At 35.9% G+C, this 22,896-nt stretch overlaps 1 protein-coding gene across 9 annotated transcripts in view; it reads right to left on the bottom strand.

The window, feature by feature from the left end:
- LRRC4C (leucine rich repeat containing 4C) overlaps positions 1 to 22,896 on the bottom strand; it is a 1,189,416-nt gene that overhangs the window by 215,622 nt on the left and 950,898 nt on the right. The window contains exon 1 of one of the 9 annotated variants that reach the window (XM_027072863.2): positions 5,342 to 5,638. The exons of the other annotated variants lie outside the window; for them this stretch is intronic. The gene's annotated coding sequence lies outside the window, so the exon portion shown is untranslated. Of the gene's footprint in view, positions 1 to 5,341; positions 5,639 to 22,896 lie in introns of those variants that run through there. 9 annotated transcript variants of the gene reach the window in all.

Genomic DNA, 22,896 nt, shown 5'->3' with positions numbered 1-22,896 from the left:
CAGGAATGGTGCCTTGTGAATAGAAGGGTATATAATATAGTAATATTTATGACAGTAAAGATCCAGAGTTAACCAAAATTTATTAATAGGAGACTGGACAAAAAAATTACTTGGCATTCATATGATAGGGATACAATTAGCCATTAAAATCAATATGGTTATTTATATAGAGTGATGGCTAAAGATCTCAAAGTTCTATTTCTTAGTTTTTCTTAAGCAAGAAACACATATTTGTTTATAATATTCCAATTTGTTTAAAACTTTTATATATGTGTGTAACATTCTATACATACACATGTGTGCATATAGATATAAATCTATGTGTAAGAATTAGAAATTTCTAGAAGGAAAAATTATGCATACTTACTACATTTAAAAAGTGTGAGGTTGGGAATGAAGTGGAAAAGACACTCTTTAAATTTTAGCCTCTTTGTGTTAATATGTTTATGTGGCGTTTTTCTGTGGGGAATAAGCTTAGGAATTCCCTGAGCTTCCACTAATGGGTTAACAAGGCATAAAGAAATAGAAAGCCACAGGATGAATGCATACAAAATTAGGTAAACAAGATTAGGTAAACAGGGCAAAGGCCCCCAGTATAGGAAAAAGGTATAGCAATGGGAAATCTCAGGATGAAAACATCCAAGATTAGGTAAAAACGATCAGGTATTCAGGGTGGAAGCACCCTCCAATTTAGTACAACAGCAGAAAGCTGCTTTCACAGGAAGGAAGGACCAAAATAGGTAAACAGGTAAACAGGGCTATAGACCACAGCAGGGCAAAGTGGCCGAGTGGAGCCAATGAGCAAAACAAAGGTGTCTTATTGACCCTGAGGTAGCATGCTCTATCTTTCTTGTCCCCTAGGCCAGTTTAGGAAAACAGAGGTGGCTCCTCATATCTGCTGTAATCATCCTTCCACCCTGCACCAGGATTTTGTTTTGCATTGACCCAGACTCCTAACACCACATATCTTCAAAACTCCTTTTCCCTCATGCCCATGGGTTAATGTTCACAGTTTCATTGTCTCTTTGTGTGCGTCCATCACACTTGTAAGCTTTCTGATCCTAGTAAAAACAGAGCAAGGACCCTTACTTGGGGCTCTTGTCTTCTCCTGGACATTAGCCATCTCTTGCATTTCAATCCTGTGTCCACTTTCTTGCTGGACAAGAGAGAACTCCAGACCTAGAGTCTATGACATTTTTCTAGTGATGATAACATGAAATAACATCTAAAAAAATTATAACATAGACCTACACCGTTATTCTAAATGCTATTCTAAATGATTATATATATATATATATATATATATATATAAAATATATAATATATATTATATTATATATTACAATCTATATTTTGGGGGAAAAAAGAAAGTTGTAGAAAAATGTAGTTAAATAAAAGGAATGCAAGAAATTGAGATTAAAAAGAAAAATAGAGAAATTGAGAGTATAAAAGAACCCACATGTATAGGTACTAAGTGTCTATGTAGACATACATGCTAAAGGCTAAATGGTACTTGATGAATGTCCATCAAGAGTTACCTACAATGAACTTTGGAAAAGAAATTACAAGTGGGAATGATAGGAAGATTTTAATGTTTTCTTTATGTTATTTATGTTTGAATATTTCAATAAGAGGCAATAAGAGGATGTTTTATGCATTACTTTTGTAATTAAAAAATAAAGGGAAGGAACTGAAGCCTTTATTATACATAAAAACTTGGTATCACCAGATCTGGAATGTGTCTACCTCCAGATACTTTGGGTATGAAAAGAATGTCTTTAACAAGCCAAAGTGAACCTGGAAGATAAATATTAAATGAGGGGTGGGGTCAGAAGTTCAAAGTGAATAATTTTATGTATCCAGCAAGAACTGTACAGTCTATTCAGGCCAGTTTACTTCCCTAAATCAACTGAGGTCTTTTAACTCTTTGAATTTAGGCTTAGCTAGTCTTTACCTAGAATACCCATACTACTGTTTATACTGAGCACTCCAATGTCTCTTTCTCTCTGATGACACCAAACACCTGAAGGAAGAATTGCTTGTTCCATATTCTACGTTGTTCCAGCATTTATAAATTTATCTATGTGTGATTGTTTGACTTTATAATCTACGAATATTTTGAAGTCAAGAATTTTGAGGGACATCTTGTCCTGAGTCCCCAGCTCATTGCAAAGTCTGGTACAAAAGTGCTCAGTAATTGTTTGTGGATGTTGTCACTGATTCTTGACTTCAGAAAGACAATGAAGACTTCCATAAAGTGTAGCATCCATGGTCTCTGCTAAAAGCACTGCCTTGACATTTGAGTATCACTTTCTAGTTTACAACTCTTACATTGCATTATCATCTTCAAGGATCATCTCAAGCCAGAAAAAATAGGTATTACCACTATTCACATTTTAGTGTTGAAGAAACAGATTTAGCATATTTATCTTCCCGAAGGGCTCACAGCTCACAAGTGGCACAGCTGAGCTTAACTCTCTGGCCATTTAGATATAAAACTACAATCAATTATGTAGACTCAAGGAGGAAATGACACCACTAAGTTGTTCTGGGAGCCAGTGTACTTCTGGTGCCCTAGACATAGCAACGTTCTGCAGAGGTAAGTAAAGGTGAAATAGCGGCTCCATCTTCCTCCTTAGAGACTTCATTTGCAGCAGGGATAGGGGGCATTCTCACAAACACCATGTCCATCCCTGCTCCCAACAGCTCAGACAATGGCCAATATACAATTATACTGCACCACCACTGAAACCCATGCATACTAAATAGACTTGGTGATCCAAATCTGTAACTTCTTCTGATGATTTCAATGTATTGTGGAAATAATAACAACAATAATAAAACATAGTTCCTTCCTGCACACCCAAGGTCAAGACCAGAGATTATTTGAGAAATGGGGGAGAAGAGGGAAGAAGAAGACAGAAAAGCAGTGAACGAAATGCTTTTCTCAAGGTTAAGCTAAAATTGTTGAGCATTTACTCTGCAGTGTTTAAAACACACAGTATAATTATGCAGAGTTTAAGTGCATAAACTTACAAGTCAGACTGCATGGGCTTTGAATGTCAGCTCTGGCATTCACCAACTATGAGTCTTGGACAAGTTGGTTACTTCTTCAGTGCTCAGCCATGAAATGGGGTTGATATTAGCACCTGCCTCACAGGGTTGTTCAGTGACGTGGCCTCTGCCAATTCCTATGGTGTGAACACTCATACCAATGCCTATTAGAAGCCATCAACAAACAGCTCACAAAATCCTTGAATACTGAAAATTCTTGAAATTCTTATGACATAACCAGCCAGCTCAAGCATACTTCTGTTGCTATGATGATTAAAGTTAGTATCATAAGCACTGAAGGGAGTTCCCGGGATAGTGTGCATATATTCAGCATTTTTGTTTGTTTTTTAAAAAGAGATACTTACATTAATTCATCTATTCCTCACAATTATTCTGAGATTGGTGTTATTATTATTTACATTTCAGAGGAGGTTAATGAGGTGGGAAGGGCTTCAGTGTCTGGTTGCAAAGGAGAGAAGTGAGACTTGACCAGTCTGATGCACCATACCGTCCTCTTGCCTGAGCCCTTGGGAGATCACATCCCATTGTGCGTATGCAAGAGTTTGTGCATGCTTACAGAATGAAAGAAGGGGAGAGAATCCTGGTAAAATAATACACTCTGGACTGCCACTATCAGTTCTAGAGTGTCCCTTGGTCCTAGGGATATTTTTGTTGCCTTGGAGGCAAATTACATGATACCACGGGGAAGACATTCTATTATGTATTCCCAAGACTGGGCAGAAAATAAGGACAGCATCTACTCCCTGAGTGCCTGAGTGTTTACCTGCATTTGACATTTTGTTAATCATTTGGAATGAATTATCTTATGTAGTAATCATAAAAACTGTCTAAGGAAGGATTTGTTTTATACCATTCTGAAGCTAAGGTAACCGTAGCTCAGAGATGTTAAATAACTTGCTCAAGGTCACAAAGCTCTTATTAAACATCAACTTTGTTTGAATCCAATATTCTATGGATACACTGCAAACCATATATTCTACTGCTGTCTCTTAAATTCATGAAAAATTATCAAGAAATTTAGGATTACATTGATGCCCTTTAGAGGTGAGAATATTATCAAGAAATTTAAGCTTCACACTAAAGCTTTTTATTTATTTTATTTAATTTATTTTATTTTTAAGTAATCTCTACACTCAACATGGGGCTTGAACTCAACAACCCCAAGATAAAGAGTTGCAAACTCCACCAACTGAGCAAGCCAAATGTCCTACGCTAAAGCTTTGTAGAGTTGAGAATATTAGAGACCAGTATCAGGCCAAACATAGGGGGCTGAAGAAAATTCATGTATTCAATGTGACTGTTACTTCATTAAAAATATAATTATATTTTATTGTCAAAGCCCCTTCACTTTGAGTATTGTGTATAGGTCTGAGACTAGAGGGGAGCACGACCACAGATTTTGTGCCTTTCAGAAAAAGTCACATTAAAAGATATCCAAAAGCCAACTTCAGGCTACTCTACATTCTGTTTGCACCTTCATTGTATTGGAGGAAAAAAAGAATTAATTGGTTCATTTAGCTCTTCACTTAATTCAGCCTTTTATTGTGCACTTCAGTTCTCATCCAAATGAACAGAGACAGTGCGAGAAACAGAACACAATTTAATGTGGCTCTCAAAAATGTGCAGTTGTTGCCCTTGCTTCTTTAATAGACACAAATCATTTATTTCCTTCTGTAAAACTCCATTACCCAGCAAAAAATAGTTTCTTAACAAATGTATATCTTACCAAAAATGGAAAAATGGAAAATGCATCCTCCTCTCTCCCTCTCTCTCTCTCATATGCACAAAGTCATAGAGACTCATTCACAGTGTATCTATACACAAGCCTCCCTACTGAGTTCTACAAAGCCCACAAAGCATGTTAAGGATATAATGTCCTTTTACACATTAAGGACGTAATGTCCTGAGCATCAAACAAAGAATTGAGAGAAATTAGAAGTAAAAGGGACCTTAACTCAAATTAACTCTGTTCTTCCCATTGTATAGATAAGGAGAGTGAGTCTTGAGAGGTGAGGTGATTAGCCCGGGCTCATGCAGGTGATCATTTGGGAACATAAATCAAGCTGTCCTCTCCAAACTCTTAATATAGCCTTCTCTCTCCTATACTGGGCTACCTGCCCAGTATTGATCAATATTCATCATTTCAGTGGTCCCACACACTGATCTCATTGAGTGCCTATCATTCTATCCTCCCCCAAAATGCATGTGCATCTATAGAGAATCATGGGGCATCCTTCTGTTTCCATATAAAAAAAATTCCCCTTACCTTTTAGAAAATACTCCATGCTCTTCTTTTTCACAGTGATCATCTTTTGAGACATGGCCTTGGGAAAGGACCAGAGAAATAATTTTATTTTTTTATTGAAAGCTCCCAAATATGAGTTCATGGCTGGTTTGAATTTCCACTGATTCTCCTGCTCATGCTTCTTCCCACACAACCATAAATACTTTACTTGCCTCATGCTAATGATTTTCATCAATTTAAAGAGCTAGTTTAATTAATCTCCTGTTTAACAAAAAAACACAAGTCAATCTGATAAAATGTTTAGGAGAAAAAGTAAAGCTGATGTTCTTCCCCACAGTGATGCACCATGTAGGTTTAAGGAACGGCGTGGGCAAGTGATACAGAAGTAATTTGTTACTGGAAAATAGTCTAGATGTGTGTGCTCATCTTAAAAACTTAGCACTACTAAGTGGCATTGTGCAAGCCTAACATCCCATCTTTCCCCAACAAGCCTCTGCTCTGGGGAACAGATCCAGGTGATAGAGGTGCATGTCACATCCTGGTTGCTTGGGAAATAAGCTGTCATTTCATTTTGAACTTCCCAGTAGTATGAGTTCAGTAGTATGAGTTCAGCTTTCTCAGTAGAGATAACATTTTTTTTTCCCCCAAAGCCATCCATTATTTGTACTGGGGACTCAGTGTTAATTTCAATGCTTGTGAATTAAGTTCATCCCTTAATTTAATAGGGATTTGTATACAAAACATCACAGTGCTAATTCTAGTCTTTATTTCATGCCTAGAATGAGCTTTACCCTCCAAGCATCCTCGCATCCAATCACAACATCTCAGTTTATCCTGTAGCCAAAGTAATCCTCTTATGTATAGGTTTGATGAGATCTTCCTGCTTCAGAACCTCTTGGATTCCCACTCTCTACTAGATATAATCCAAGTTCTCTCACACAGCAATAAAGGTTGTAAACAATCTGAATCAGCCCACCTGACTAGACTTTTATGTCTTCTACTTAATTTTCACGAATCCTTTATGTCCTCTAAAACTTGTCTAGTTGAAAATCAAAGTCAGAATTAAAAATATATATATACCTAATTAGTAGCTTTGCAAAAGCCTTTCCCCATCTGATACAATGATGCCTATGGGATTTAGGGGAAAAAAAGAAAATTAAAGAAGAAAATACCCAAGCCACACTTAATAGGACACATTTTTGAGAGCCTAAGAATGAGAGTTAAAAAAATAAAGTATCACTTGCTGAAAATTAAGCTGGCTACTCTCTAGGTTAAACAAAATGTTAAAAATAGAATTCAATCCTAAACATTTTATGCATCCATAAAAAGTTAAGAGAATCCAGCAAAAAAAAAAAGGATAAAAATGAATAAAACATATGCAGCAATGTGCTATGCAATGAGGGTCTGTGTTCCACCTTCTGCCCCAAATTCTTATGTCAAAGGCTGTTCCCCAGTATGATGGTACTTGGATTCATAGCCTTTAGGAGGTATTTAGGTTTGGCTGAGGTCATAGGTATGGAGAACCCATGATGAATTGGTGCCCTTATAAAAGAATGAAGAACACAGAGCTCTCTTTTTCTGCTATATGAGGATAGAACAAGAAGTTGACAATCTGCAACCCAGAAGAGATTTCTCCCCAAAACCTGATTGTGCTACCATCCTGATCTCAGACTTTCAGCCTCCAGAACTATGAGGAATCAGTTTCTCTTATTCATGAGCCACACCATCTATGGTACTTTTTATGGCAGCTTCAACTTAGATACACTAGTTTTCAGTGTGGACCACGGACAGTGTAGGACAGTGATCTGTGAAAGAAGGTAAACAAATGAGATGATATCTATGACTCTCCTAACTGACCACCTGGAGAGAGATTCCAGGCCACAGTACATGGAGAAGAAATCCAAGAGCCTCCTGTTCTGCTTGAGTTGAGGAGACAGTATTTCAATTTTGGGGAGGCAAAAAGGCTAGAATTTGAGATGCAGAATACAGAGAGGAGAGAGTAGTACAGAGGGCTCCAGAGAACTGCTGAGGTTTCCATGTAAGCCATTAGATGAGTGCTGATTAGTACACAAGTGTGAGGAAACTACCAAGTCTGGAAGAAGAATCAGCAGATAGGAGCAGATGCACAAATCCCTGTTGCTCACACAAGAGGAAAAGTTCATGTTCTCACCAAACAGAATGGGCAGACTTCCTAACAAATGGGCCATTGAGCAGTGACCACAAAGGGTATTGCCTTGGTAGTGAGGTCTAATGAGCTGCAGACTAATGGCTGCTCTGCACCCAGTAAAAAAACTAAAAAGAAAATTTTAAAAGAAATTAAATTATACCACATAACTTAACTGTATACAAAACCAAGACCACAAATATTGCAAGAAACAATAACAGAAAAAAATCCAGCAACCACTAGCATAAACTTTACAATGTCTGGCATCCAATAGGAAATTACTGGTCATGGAAAGAAGCAGGAACATTTGACCTATAGTGGAAAGAAACATCAGTTAATAGAGACAGACCCTAAGTTGACTTAGATGAAAGAATTAATAGAAAAAGATGTTAAACTGCTATTATAAATATACTCCATATGTTCAAGGAGGTAAATGAAAGGCATGGATATATTAAGAGATATAGAAGATATGAAAATGATCAAATTGATGGGGGAGGGGAAGGAAAAAAGACATTAGAGAGGGAGGGAGTCAAAGCATAAGAGATTCTTAAAAACTGAGAACAAACTGAGGGTTGATGGGGGGTGGGAGGGAGGGGAGGGTGGGTGATGGGTATTGAGGAGGGCACCTTTTGGGATGAGCACTGGGTGTTGTATGGGAACCAATTTGACAATAAATTTCATATTTAAAAATAAAATAAAATAAAAATTTAAAAAATGATCAAATTGAACTTCTAAAGATGCAAAATGTGTTATCTCAGATGCAAAATACACTTGGTAGGATTAAAACCAGCTTAGATATTACGGATGCAAATATAACTCAAAGACATAGAAATATAAACAATCCAGAATGGAACTATCCATTTTAAAATATAAAATAAAATAAAATAAAATAAAATAAAATAAAATAAAATAAATAAAATAAAATAATAAAAGGAAGTTAACAAAGCATCCATTAGCTATGAGGCAACTTAAGGATCGTAAAATATATGTAATGATGTCTCAGAATTGAGACAGAATGGACAGAAAAAATATGGACAGAAAAAAAACTTGCAGAAATAATAATTAATATTTTTTTTCCAAATTTAATGAGAACTATGAACCTACTGGTTAAAGGAGCTAATGAACCCAGGGAAATAATGAGAAAAGAAAAAAAAAACCCTACAAAGTGACATCATAATCATATTGCTTAAAACTAGTGATACATTGGGGTGCCCAGGTGGCTCAGTCGGTTGAGTGTCCGACTTTGGTCTTGATCTCATGGTTCGTGAGTTCGAGCCCCCGCCGGGCTCTGTGCTGACAGCTCAAGGCCAGGAGCCTAGTTCGGATTCTGTGTCTCCCTCTTCCTCTGCTCCCCCCTGCTCACACTGTGTCTCTCTCTCAAAAATAAAAAAAAGACTAAAGAAAATTAAAAAAAAAAAACTAGTTTAAATCTTACAAGCAGTGCAAAGAAAAACATTACATATAGAGGAAAAGACAAGAGACTCTTTGTTGGGAAAATTACAAATGGAAGAAAATGAAGCCACATCTGTAAAATACTGGTGGAAAAAAAAAAGAAGACAACCAACAACCTGTTAACTTAGGCTCCTATATCCCACAAAAATATTTTTTCACAGTGAAGGTAAAATAATATCTTTTCCATAAATACAGAACGTGAAAGTCTTCATCACTACCTGACAAGCAATACAGAAATGTTAAAGGAAGTACTTTAGACAGAAGGAAAGTGGTACCAGGTACCAGGTCGAAATTTGGAGTTAGACACAGGAGTGAAGTATACGGCACATGGTAAGTATGTGGGAAAAATTAAAACTTAAATGGTGATAAATAAACAAACAAAATGTAATTGGCTATTTAAAGCCAATATACCATATTTACCATATATACTATGATTTAAAAGTATACAAAATAAGATCTCTACCAGAATTTACTCATCCTATATTTTTTCCTGATTTCATCTCTATGAGGGAACATGCATTAAAAACTTGAAAAGAGGGGCCTGAGTTCTTTCTCCAGTTCTACTTCCAACTATGTAACCTGAGAAAGGGTGCTTTCTCATTCTGTGCCTCTGTTTCTCCTGTGTAAAAGAAAGGCATTGGCCTTTATTAAATTCTGTGGTTCTTTTACCATATGGTACGCCCTTCCTAATGTCTCTTCTTGACAAATTCCTGTCACATGACTTCTAAGGAAGAACTGAAAGCAAGCTTGGAGAGCTTCAGAAAGACTTTTTAAGCAGGGTGATGTATAAATCAAAGAAAGAAGGAGGGCTGAACATTTTTTTTTTAACAATAGTATTTAAGAGAAGTAAATGTCATGGGTGGTGACTCAAGCTGACGACTGTCAGATATTCATGATGCAGAACAAAAATGCCAATCTTGACATGATGAGAATAACTATCTTCATTGTCATCATGATTTTTTTTCAAATATTTATTCTATTTAAAGTACCTGAGTGGGTTGTATGAGGTATAGACCTCTCTCCATTTTACTTATTATATCTGACTTTGCAACCAGATACATACTATCAATAATATTTTAAATTCATCTCAGTAGAAATACACCTTACATAGTCTCTCTCACACACACACTTCAAAGTTCAGTTCAGTTCAACAAATATTGATTGAATATCAATTGAGGAATTCAATATGGTATATCAGAATGATATGAGACCGGGATTTTAATCTCAACACAGCTAACTAGCTTAATTACCTAGAAAAAGTCTTATTTTGTTAAAAATATGTTCTGTCTTCTATAAAAATGAGGAGGCTAAATTATATTATTCTGAAGGTCATTTCCAGTTACAAAGTCTTATAAGTGTCTCTTTACTTACAGCTGTGCTGGAAACTGTGGATGAAATAAACCAGTATAAGATATGCTTCTTACCTTTGAGAAAATTATGGTCTAATTAGGTCATAAACTATATACATATTTTTACAGTTTATTTATTAATTTTGACAGAGGGGTCAGAGAGAGAGAGAGAGAGAGGGAGAAAGAGAGAATCCCAAGCAGGCTCTACAATGCCAGTGTGGAGCTAAATGTGGGGCTCAAACTCATGAACCACGAGATCATGACCTGTGCTGAAATCAGGTTGGGCACTTAACTGACTAAGCCACCCAGGTGCTTCTAAACTGTATACGTATTTAACTCAGAATTAATTGCTAAATGTTGATTATGTGCAAGGAATTAGGCTTGGTGCTACTTGAATTATAATAAGTATAAACTCCAGGGAGATATTGTCAGTTAGGATTTCAGGAACAACTTTGCAAAGAAGGTGAGATGCAGGATGGAATTTGAAGGATGGATGGTGTTAAACTACGGGTATTGTGAGAATATGGCTCACCCAGATGGTAAGATTTTAGACAAAAACTTTAAAAGGATAATATTTACTCACATTATGCTTATAAACAGGCAAGGTTTACAATAGGTAAGGCTTATTTAAATCATGTGTGTATGTCTCTGTGTCTGTGTGCAATTTATATACATCCACAACATTTCTTGACTGAGCCATTTTAATGAGGAGGAGAAAGAATGAGGACAAATGCAATGGGATGATGTAGTACAAATAGTACCCAGATATTCTAATTTCACATTCAAACACTGAAACTAACTAGGTCTACAATCTCATGTAACTCTTTTTACATTTCTTAGTGTTATTAGCACTACAATATGGTGGTGGTAGAGGGTATTAGGTAAACTAGATGAGTTTTGACTATCAGTGCTAGCTCTATCATTATATATTGACAATTTGAACTAAATTAGTGTTCACTTTGATCATTGCATCATATCTGTTTCTGAGATACAGAGGCACACAGCTCCTTCCAGAAGGAGTTGGTTACCTGGTTTGGGAACCACTGCATAGATATGAAATTGAGACTACAAATGTTTCTTTAATATCTGCATCCTCACTACACATTTTATCTCCATTTATGTGGCAACCTTGTTTTCCATGGTATTTCTTATGATTAACATAGAACCAACTACATTGTAGACATTAAGTTAACCTCTTACTTAAATTATCAGTGAATACACATTTATGAAAGTACACTGGTTAACTAATTAGTACCATATTGAGAGTTTTATTGGCTCTTTACTTCTGTTATTGAATAGTATAGACATATACCAGTTCATATATACTCATTTTTCCATCTTTTCTGATTGATTTGGTGGAAACAGTGTCAGTAGTTAGTCCACATTTAGCTCATAACAGAAGAGTCCACCACTAAATTGTATAATGTGCAAGACTTTGATGGTGCACTAATATTTTTTGAAAAATTGCCATCACCATCTCTGTTGTATTACATTGAATTACACCATGGCTATGCTGGCAATCTGGAAAGACCTAAGAGAAGAAAAGCAAAATGGCCTTAGCTAGAAGGGGAAACATGAGAAGAACAGAGGGTAGAAGCCACAGCATTACATGTAAAGCTCTTTGGGTGTCTTCCAAGTCATGAACCCCCCTTTTTTGAGGCCTTAGTCATCTACATATCTTGTGTCCCTAACTCCATCAGTTCTTTGGTAAAATATCATATTTTCAAAGAGGTCTTCCAAACAATCTTAATTTATCATTGCAACTTCTTGTTTTTCTTCCTTTTCCCTTTCTCCACAGCAATTATCTTCTGGAATATTATGTGGGTTACAAATGTGTTTGGGTATTATCTGGCTCCTCCTGCTAGATTGTGAACTTTGAAAGGGCAGCTTTGCCTGCGTTTATATACATATCCTAAGTCTTCCGCATAATGCTAAAGTGGAATCTCAACAAATATTCAAAATTTCAAATATTCAATGTAAACTGCACCTTCTAACCCTGCACACCACTGATCACCTGGGCAGCAATGTTTTTATTCATGACTTATGACTGTGGTCACAGATGATTGCCTTAAGGCAGTTACCTTCTCAAATGTGGCCAAGGCATTTATATTAATAATATAGAAGAGTGGGAGAAATAGGTATTTTAAAAATCAACACACATAAACAAATAATTATAAATTGCACTACTGTGGCATGAAATAAAAGGATGAGCAAAAAATGGGATGCAATTTCCATTGGGAGGATTAAAGAAGATCTTCTGAAAGTACTAACTTGGGTACAGTCTGGAAAGGGAAGAGAATTTTGAGTTGCAATGTTCTTCTTACTTCTTTTAATCCTAGCTAATTAGTCTTCAATGTTCATATCAGGGCACATGGAATCTTCTATGCAAGGGTGAATCAAAATTTTCTCACAGCCCCACAGATTTCTCCTGTAACGCCGTTAATACAGGACACTTTTACATGTGGTTGTGTGATTATTCACTTAACCCCTGTATTCCCTCTAGACTAAAAGCTTTATAAGTGAATGATCTCATTTCCTGGGTTTTCCCAATACCTGATTTTGGCTTCTCTTGAGGAATAACTGAATGTCTGTGATCATTGGGTTTCAGAATAAAATTATGCATTCTTATAATAAAATTCCTGTTATTATTTATTTGCTAGCCTAGTACGTTTTTGTCTGGTGCAAACAAGAGATTTCCATTATGTCATATTTTGCTCTACAAAGATAAGTTTGCCATTCGCAGCACTAATATGAAAGATATAGCTGTCCCACAGGCTTTGCAGACAGGCAAACAAGGTTTCAAGTCCATGTCCTATCATTTAATGGTTGTATCACCTTGGGCCAGTCTTTCAATCCCTCTGAGCCACAATTTCCTAATCTTCAGTAGAGTGATAATAATGCCTACCTTAAGGGATGTGGTAAGATTAACTAGATGTTGCAAACAAAGTATCTACACTGTCTTAGCAAATAAATGAGCTTCATAAGATGGTTAATGAGATAACAAGATAATGGTTAATGCATAAGAAGAAAAAGGCAGAGAGGCTGCTTTTTACTACATCTCTTCAATAGAAATATATTGATAACTATTATGTACCAAGTTTGTGGCTAGATGCACAGTGATACAGTCATAATCAGGACACAAGCCTGTCACCAAGGTGAATACCAGTTGACTCCACATGATAATCACATGAAGATAGGAGCTGGAATCAGCTTTGTCTTCTGCTATTGCCAGCCCTTCTCTTTGATTCCCAGGGAGCAGTGAACTTTAAGGACCCAAGCTTTTTTTCCATTATTTTCCCTCTTCTTATGATACCATTTTACTCTGTAGTTTTTAAATAGTTACCAGGATGACTAAACAGAGGAAGCAACTACCTAAACACCATCTCCAAAACTGTAGTATAAGGCAAGATGTACATACCAAATAGAAAATGAAAAAAAAAATGGCAGACTTGCCAAATGTTTCATAGGCACTCCATATTGATCTGGTTGTTTCCAGTTTTTTTTTTTAATAGGGAGAAGCAGAAGTAATTATTTTAAAACAAAATGGCACTTTATAGCTCCAAGAAGATTGGCATCCATGAGAAGTTATAAAAGTGATTACTTTTAGATTTCTTGTATCTGAGTAAGGATGCAAGAAGTTTAATGGCCTGCTAAGATGAATGTAGTCCTACAGGGACCCACATAATTCAGCACCTGTAGAGACAGAGCTGAGAATTGGCCAGTAGGGTTTATTAATGTTGGTTACATGGGAACACACACACACACACACACACACACACACACACACACACGCACACGCACACACGATGCAAAATGCCAACTAAATGCCCAGACAGAGAGTTAAATACCATTTGTGACATCTCAAACTGAAACTACTGAACACTGAAACTGCCACTATTGACGGTATAGGAAGCTCTTTACATTTGCAATAAGACTGATGATGATGGAGGGTGTTATTTTGAGCAAGGTACCAATCCTCAGAAGTTAGATTAGCAAAGGATGGGGGACAGGGGGCAAAATAAAGTAGCAAGCAGCAACAACAATGGCTTTACTTAATATATATTATAAACAACCTTACAAAATTCACTAAGAATATCAAGGTTGAAGAAGGGTCTCAAAACAAACCTGTTAAGACTCAGGGTCATCAAGCTGTGATTAAAAAAACCCAAGAACACAAAATCAAAGTAACATTTTGAGAGGGCTTCTGCCAGCCCACACTCTGCATCAAGAGGTAAAACAAAGCTGGCAACTGTTTTAGTAAAATGTTTTAGTAAAATCATCCTAGCATGGGGTTTACAAGAGAACAAGGGACAGTAAGTACATGGGGCTCACCGAGATTGTATTTTCCAAGAGATGAAAAATTGTTTTTAAAATAAAATTATGCAATACATAACTGAAAATAAAAACATTAAAATAAAATTTGTTTTCAATTCATTGCTGCTATTCCAGATTTTTATAGGCCCACCTTTTAAAATGGATCTTTGTAAGCTCATTTTAGCAAATGCTTTGCAAAGTTTTAACGTGGAGTGAGTCATATTTAATTGCCACTGAACACTGACTTTATGAAGAATTTTGTCTAAATACAACCTTCAGACATAGAGACACTCATTTTTGCATAAGAAGTGCTGCTTGCTAGATCACAAAGACATTAATGAAAAAAATTAGAAAATAGATTACAGGCATTCTTTCCACAAAAACTGAAGCACAGGATTATTAGTTTTCATATCGCATAAAAATTCTACAGACATTGCATCTGTACTTGTCACTTTGTGTGTTAATTTTTTTTAATTGCAGGCAGCTTCCCAATATTATAAACTGTAGCTTAATTCTATTCAAACTTTTCCAGCTGGGGTAATATATGCTTTGGCCTTGTCTGCTCTGCAAAGTTGGGATGGTTCTTTGCGAATAGGAAAGGTCTAGACACTATATTTTGTACACTTCTCACAATGCTGTTGGCAGAAAAACATTTCCTTTATATCCAGAGGTATAGAATTTGCAGCATTGGCCCAAGTAACCATACATTATTTTAATGATCAATTCATTTACTACAACCTCCCAATTGCCTAAATCCCTAATCGGAGTGTAAATGATTATAGACCATGGTGGACTCTTTTGTTTTTGAAACTGAAGCCTTTCTGAGTTAAATAAGCAGTTGGGCCTATTAACCCTTTCAGATACTATCATGAGTTTAATATAACCTTAGTGAGCCAACAACTATTTACAAAGCTATGTGCTAAAAAAATGAATATTCAAGGTGAATCAGACCAAGCCTCTGCCCTTCATGGCCTCACAGACATGTAAAAGTATAATTAGTTCTAGAATATTGAAACACAAATGGATCAGAAAAAGACATAATGAAAGTAGAGATTTCAAATTGGACAACATGGCTCAGGAAAATACTGCTTTTTCACTTGAGTCTGATAGGCTCATATATTTCACAATTAGGTAGGCTGAGGAGGGGTGGAGACAGAGGAGTAAGATAAAGAAATAGAAATACAGAAATATGTCTTAGAAGCATATCTAGAAATTTAAGTAGTATATATTTAAAAGAAGCATGGATTGGGGCGCCTGGGTGGCGCAGTCGGTTAAGCGTCCGACTTCAGCCAGGTCACGATCTCGCAGTCCGTGAGTTCGAGCCCCGCGTCAGGCTCTGGGCTGATGGCTCGGAGCCTGGAGCCTGTTTCCAATTCTGTGTCTCCCTCTCTCTCTGCCCCTCCCCCGTTCATGCTCTGTCTCTCTCTGTCCCAAAAATAAATAAAAAACGTTGAAAAATGAAATTAAAAAAAAAAAAGAAGCATGGATGTGGCCTTTGGTTCATGGGATCAAAAAAACATGGGATCAAATAGTTTCCCAAAACAGGTGTATTTTTAAAGAAGCTATCAGTCCAGACAAAAGGTCTGTGACTGAGACATGAAACAACCTTTATGACCCCACCAATAGGAAACAGTAGGAAACTTTGCAAAGGAGGTCAAATTTTCAGTGCCCATGGAGGATATGGAATGCAAAGCAAGGACCCCAACCAGACAGCAACCCTAGGGCCTAATCAAAGGACATTAAGAGCCTTCTCAGTGTCTGTCTAATAGAGTTTTAGAAACCCCTGATAGATAATGGGCACTAGGTAGAGAAACACCCTAATCTGCTCTGGATTATCACCATTCTGCCTCTACTTAGAGACAGTGCTTTGCTTTTGAGATTAGATTTGGCCAGTAGGTAATATCTTTAAGGTTTAAAATTTTAATTACATCTTCAAATCTCTTTTACAATGTAACATAACATGTCCACAGTTACCAGAGATTAGGACAAGGATGTTACTTGGTGAGCAGGAGGGGAATGGAATAGAGAGGCAAGGCATCCGGCCTACCATACCCATAATCCTGGACTTTGAGCTTGATGGCATAAACTTGGAATGGATTTTTTAATTGCCTCCCCTGGGAGGAGAGAGAGTAATATGTTGCTGACTGGAGGGATGGGAAGCTATATACATTATGATCAGCAAAGTAGATTATTTTTCATTACCCCTATTCACCAAATATTTCTGACCTCTGATCATTTGGTGGGATTGGGTATCTGGCTTCTGACTGATTGAGTAGGGGCATTTGACCAATTCTTGTAGAGAATCCTTGCTGACCCATAATGGATTGCTTTTAAGCCAGAGAAATTGGGATTTTTTTTTTATAGTAGTTTGAATAACCCAGTCAATAATAGCTGGAATAGTAGATGTGCAACTATTATTTGTGAATGGAGGAATTCTAGGTCTAGTATTGGTGTCATAGTTTTCCCAACACACATGTATGATCTTTCCAATTAAAGGACAGATTCTTTAAAAACTTGCAAGGACAATTGGGTGACCCTATGTACAAAGTTAAATATTAATGTCTGCCTCAAATCATATACTACAATCATTTCACATAAATAGAGACTCACATTTGAAAGGCAGAATAATAAAGCATGTGTTAGATAATATAAAAAAATCTTCATGACCTTGGGGACAGGGATGATATCTCATTAAACTAGTCACCGGAAGCATTAACCATAAAGGAAAATTTGATGAATTTGATAATTAAAATTTTAAAAATTCTGTTCATCAAAATATACCAAGGAGAGTGAAAATCAAGTAGTGAAATGGGGAACACATTTTCAACGTAATCAGCAAAGGATTACTATGCAGAATATAATAAAAACTTTTGTAAATCAACAGATAAAAAGACTCAATAGGAAATGGATAATGAATTCCATAAGCACTTTCCACAAAAAAATCCAAATAACTAATAAACTTATGGAAGATATTCTAATAATTAGCATCCAACATAAAACAAATGAAACACAAAGGACATATTATTCCTTCACAAGATTACCAAAACCTAAAAAGTTTAACAATAATAAGCACTGGCAAAAAGATGGACCAAAGATAATTCTCATTCATTGTTGGTGAGAGTGAGAATCACAACAATTTTGTGATAACAACTGAAAAGTGCTTAATATACATAAAAGTTACTAAATAAATGCTTGTGGTTGTTGTGGTTGTTATTATCATGCCTTTACTGACTTTCATAGGTAGGATTAGTCTTATTCAATCATTGAACATGCACTCATTAATTTCCTATTCTATGCTAGATCCCATGTTAGAACCTGAAAATCCATATGTGGATTTAAGAAAAGTGGTTTTAATGCCTGTACTCAAATTGCTTACTTTTTAATGGAATTAATCATTTGTTTCGTTTTTACTTCAAGTTTCCTCCATAGAAATTCATATCATTAAAGTATTTAATATCTATAATTTATTGAATGCTTAATATGTGCTAGGAAAACAGAAAGCATACTAGTAAATAGCAAAACAAAAACAAAGATTCTGGAGAAAGTCTAAGATTTCTTAATGAAGTTTTCCCACATTCTTATCATATTTTACTCTCAAATTTCAGACATTCTTTTTAGTAGGAGCTCATTTCATACCCAGCCAGCCCAGCAAGAAGGAACATCAGAAAGGAGGAAATTTGCTAAATCTCTCCAAGATTCTCTGCATCCTGTACAAAATGCTAGTACTATTAATCCGATTAGGGTAATGTATTTATCTCTCTAATTGGCTCATTTATCACGTGTTAAATTTTAGCATCCTTTGAATTTATTGAGGGAAGGAAAATAGAACCCCAAATACTTTGAGATCACTTCTTCAATTTCCTCATTTTACAAATGAGAAAACCTGAAGTATAAGGAGGTTGAGCAAAAGGTCTAAAGTCACACAGCTGGCAAAGAACTAAGTTTAAGTTCTTTATGTTCCTTTCATGCTAATTTTTGAAAAACTGTAAAAATTAACTCTATGGATCCCCGAGATTCCTAAGATATTTGCAGTTGAACAGAAGTTTCTGGTACACTGCACAGACAACAGACTGAAACACACTTACAGTCCTCCTATTCACTTGCCCTGTAACATCAGCCTGAGGAGCAGACTTGAGCTTTGCCACACACCTAGAGGCTACAGAGGTGCTCTCAGGAACAGAGGCCAAAGGACACCATCTTTGACACTACAAAAAAAAATGTTTTTTTAAAAAGAACATTACATGGGTGCCTGGGGGGCTCAGTCGGTTAGGTGTCTGACTTTGGCTCGTATCATGATCTCACGGCTCGTGAGTTTGAGCCCCATATTGGGCTCACTATATTAACAAAGTAAAGAATAAAAATCGTATCATCATCTTGATAGATGCAGAAAAGGCATTTGATAAAATTCAACATCATTTATGATAAAAACTCTCAACAAAGTGGGTGTAGAGGGAATGTACCTCAACATAATTAGGATCATACATAAAGAACCCATGGCTAACATCATACTCAGTGGTGATATGTTGAAACTTTTCTCCTAAAATCAAGAATTAGACAATAACAAAATATAAATACAAATAATTTATAAAATTTAAAAGACATCCAAGTTGGAAAGGAAAAAGTAAAACTGTCACTATTTGTGAACATGATTTTATATATAGAAAACCCTAAAGACTTTACAAAAACAAAACACAACTGTTTGAACTACTAAATGCATTCAATAAAGTTGCAGAGTACAAAATCAAGATAGAAAAATCTGTTGTATTTCTATACACTAACAACAGATTTTTAGAAAGAGAAATTAAAAAAACAATCCTATTTATAATTGAACCAAAAATAATCAAATGCTTAGGAGTAAATTTAAGCAAGAAATTGAAATACATACACACTGAAGACTATAAGATATTGATGATAGAAATTGAAGAAGACACAAAAGAAATGGAAATATATTCCATGCTCATGGATTGGAAGAATATTGTTAAAATGTCCATACTACTCAAAGCAATCTACAGTTTCAATGAAATCCTTATCAAAATTCCAGGTGCTTACAGGACAGAATAAATGTCTCAAAAAATAATCCAATGGCAGTTTTTCATAGTAGTAGAACAAATAATCCTAAATTTCTGTGGAAAAACAAAAGACCCCAGATAACAAAAGCAATCTTGAGAAAGAAAAATAAAACTGGAGGCATCATGCTCCCTGATTTTAAGCTATATTGCAAGCTACTATAATCAAAACAGTTTTATACTGGCATATCCATCAATGAAACAGTTGAGATCCCAGAAGTAAACTCATGCATATACAGTCAATTAATTTATGACAAGGAGGCAAGAATATGCAATGGGGAAAGGAGAGTACCTTCAGCAAATGAAGTTGGGAAAACTGGATAGCTACATGCAAAAGAATGAAACTAAACTCCTACCTCACACCATACACAAAAATTAACTCAAAATGGAGTAAAGATTTGAATAGAAAACCTGAATCCACAAAACTCCTGGAAGAAAATATAGGGAATTTATCCCATTGCATTGGTCTTGGCAATAATTTTTTTTGGAATAGGACTCCAAAAGCAAAGGCAACAAAAGCAGAAATAAACAAAGGGGAATAAATCAAACTAAAAATTTGCACAACAAATAAAATCATCAAGAAAATGAGAAGGCACCTACTTATTGGGAAGACATATTTGCAAATCATACATCTGATAAGGAGTTAATATCCATAGTATGTAAAGAACTCATACAACTAAGTAGGAATAAAAGTAAATAGGGCAGAGGATCTGAATAGACATTTTTTTTTCCTAAAGAAGACATCCAGATGGCCAAAAGACACATGAAAACATGCTCAACATCACTAGTCATCAGAGAAATGCAAATCAAAACCACAATGATATGCCAACTCATATCTGTTGAAATAGCTATTACCAAAAAGACAAGAAATAACAAATGTTGGCGAGGATGTAGAGAAAAAAGAACCCTCATACACTGTTGGTGTGAATATAAATTGGTACAATTACTATGGAAAACAATATGGAGTTTCCTCAAAAAATTAAAAACAGAACTACCATGTGATCCAGCAATTCTACTACTAGGCATTTAAGCAAGAACAAAGATAGTAATTTGAACAAAAAATATTGGACCCCTGTGTTCACTGCCACATTGTTTACAAGAGCCACGTTATGGAAACCACCTGTCTATGACTGGATGATGCATGAAGAAGATGTGGTAAATATATATACAATGGAATACTGCTTAGCCATAAAAAAGAATGAAATCTTGCCATTTGTAACAACATGAATGGACTCTGAGGGAATTACACTATAAGCGAAATAAGTCAGACAGAGAAAGACAAACATTGCATGATTTCACTTATTTTTGGAACATAGGAAACAAAACCAACTAACAAAACAAAACTCATTGATACAGAGAACAGAAGGGTGGTTTCTGGTGGGGAGGAGGGTTTGGTGTGGGCAAAGCACGTGAAGGGCGTCAAAAGGTACAAACTTTCAGGTATAAAACAAAGAAATCATGGGTATATACTGTACAGCATCATAACTATAGTCAATAATATTGTAGTGCACACTTGGAAATTGCCAGGAGAGTATCTCTCAAAAGTTTTCATCACAACCAAAAAAAATTTTTTTTTTTTTTTGCGATTTTGTATGACAGTTGGAGACTGGCCTTACTGTGGTGATCATTTTGCAGTGTATCAATTCATTACATTGTAAACCTGAAACTAATATAGTGTAATATGTCAATTATACCTCAAAAATGAATTTACTGGTAATATAATCAGGTTAACAGATGGGTTTCTAAGATATATAGCTGACTGAGTTATTGAATATTAACTTTAGGGGTCTGTAGCCATACATGGTAACATACTTTCCACTTTATTACCAACATATCATCTTAGAGGTGGAAAAATGACATTGGCAAAAAAAAAAATCCAATATCCCTTCCTCAAAGCATTACTTCACTGAATTACTATATAAATAAAATAGAGGCAACCAATTCCCAAGAGATAAGGTTTGAGGTATTTGGGGGTTTGAACAAAGGTGCAAATGAAACATCTCTTTAACAGCTTGGGAAGAACAATGACAAAACACAAATCAACAAACCTTCACAGACACTACACAGTATTTGGATGAAATGAGTATAGCGCTCAGTGTTAGATTAATAATGTATCCTTTTTCCTACAAGTAGTGGCAGATCCACATTAGAAAAGTGCAGTCGATTTTGCCAAGATTTGACATTCTGTGGCATACCACCAAACTAGAACCAGGTGGTTATGAAAAATCAAATATGCAGCAGGTTCTAATGAAGTTTAAATGTTTGAAGGCACAATGTTTCCTTGTGACCATGCCACCATTAAGCAAAGTTTCTGGAATATTTTTAATATCTCATTTGACCATGCATAACATCACATATAGACAGACACATGCGTATGCATACAGATACACAGACAGTTCCTGATGAGCTATTTGAAGCATTTAGGAAGACTAGCATGGGAGTTAAGTGCATAATCTTACAACTAGGAAGGTTAGTATCAAGTCCCAGTCTTCACTTTCTAGCGATGAACGTTAGTCAAGTCCCTTAATCTCTACGTACCTCATCACCTTTCAAAATGGGGACAATAGAAGTAATTACCTGGGTGCCATTTAAACTTGAGTGACTAGACTTTTTTAATGTTTTTAGGACAGTCCTGGAAGACTGTTGTGCATCTTATCAACTAATACTCTTACGCAAGAAAGAGCAATATGAACCAAGTCACTATTAGTCATATGATAAGGATAATTAAGGGCGTGTTTTGTCATTTTTACCTCTCAGATACATTTTCACAAATATGCTTTATCTGTAGAGATATGGTCTAAGAGATTTATAAAATCAAGGCAGAAATAATACAGTATCCATTCATGATAAACCCTCTTGTCAGCTCTTCTGAGGCTGAAATGGAGCTGTAGTATAGTAACAGCCTCAAGCACAGTAACTTTTTAGAAGTTTTCCAGGTCAAGAAACTGAGTACATATCTTATAGATCTGAATCCCTGGTGCCTCTGTATGGAAACACAAAGAGGAATAGAGCAGAACAGAGAAGAAATATGTTTGAATTTCTTCGGAACGTGAGAAAGCTTGAGAAAATGCAGAGAAATGTACTCAAGCTTCAGAAAGTATAGGAGTTTAAAGACATCTGGTTTTGCCATATTTTTTATATGACTGTTAGTCATGGATTTAAACCAATAAACTCCCAGAGAGATTAAACAGCTTTGCAGCCAGATGCTGTAACTCGGTGCTTGGCATGTAC

The sequence above is a fragment of the Acinonyx jubatus genome, chromosome D1 (genome assembly GCF_027475565.1).
Source record: "Acinonyx jubatus isolate Ajub_Pintada_27869175 chromosome D1, VMU_Ajub_asm_v1.0, whole genome shotgun sequence".
In the NCBI taxonomy this organism is placed as follows: Eukaryota; Metazoa; Chordata; class Mammalia; order Carnivora; family Felidae; genus Acinonyx; species Acinonyx jubatus.
Note: the sequence above shows the minus strand (reverse complement) of the source record. Positions and strands in the feature narration are given on the sequence as shown.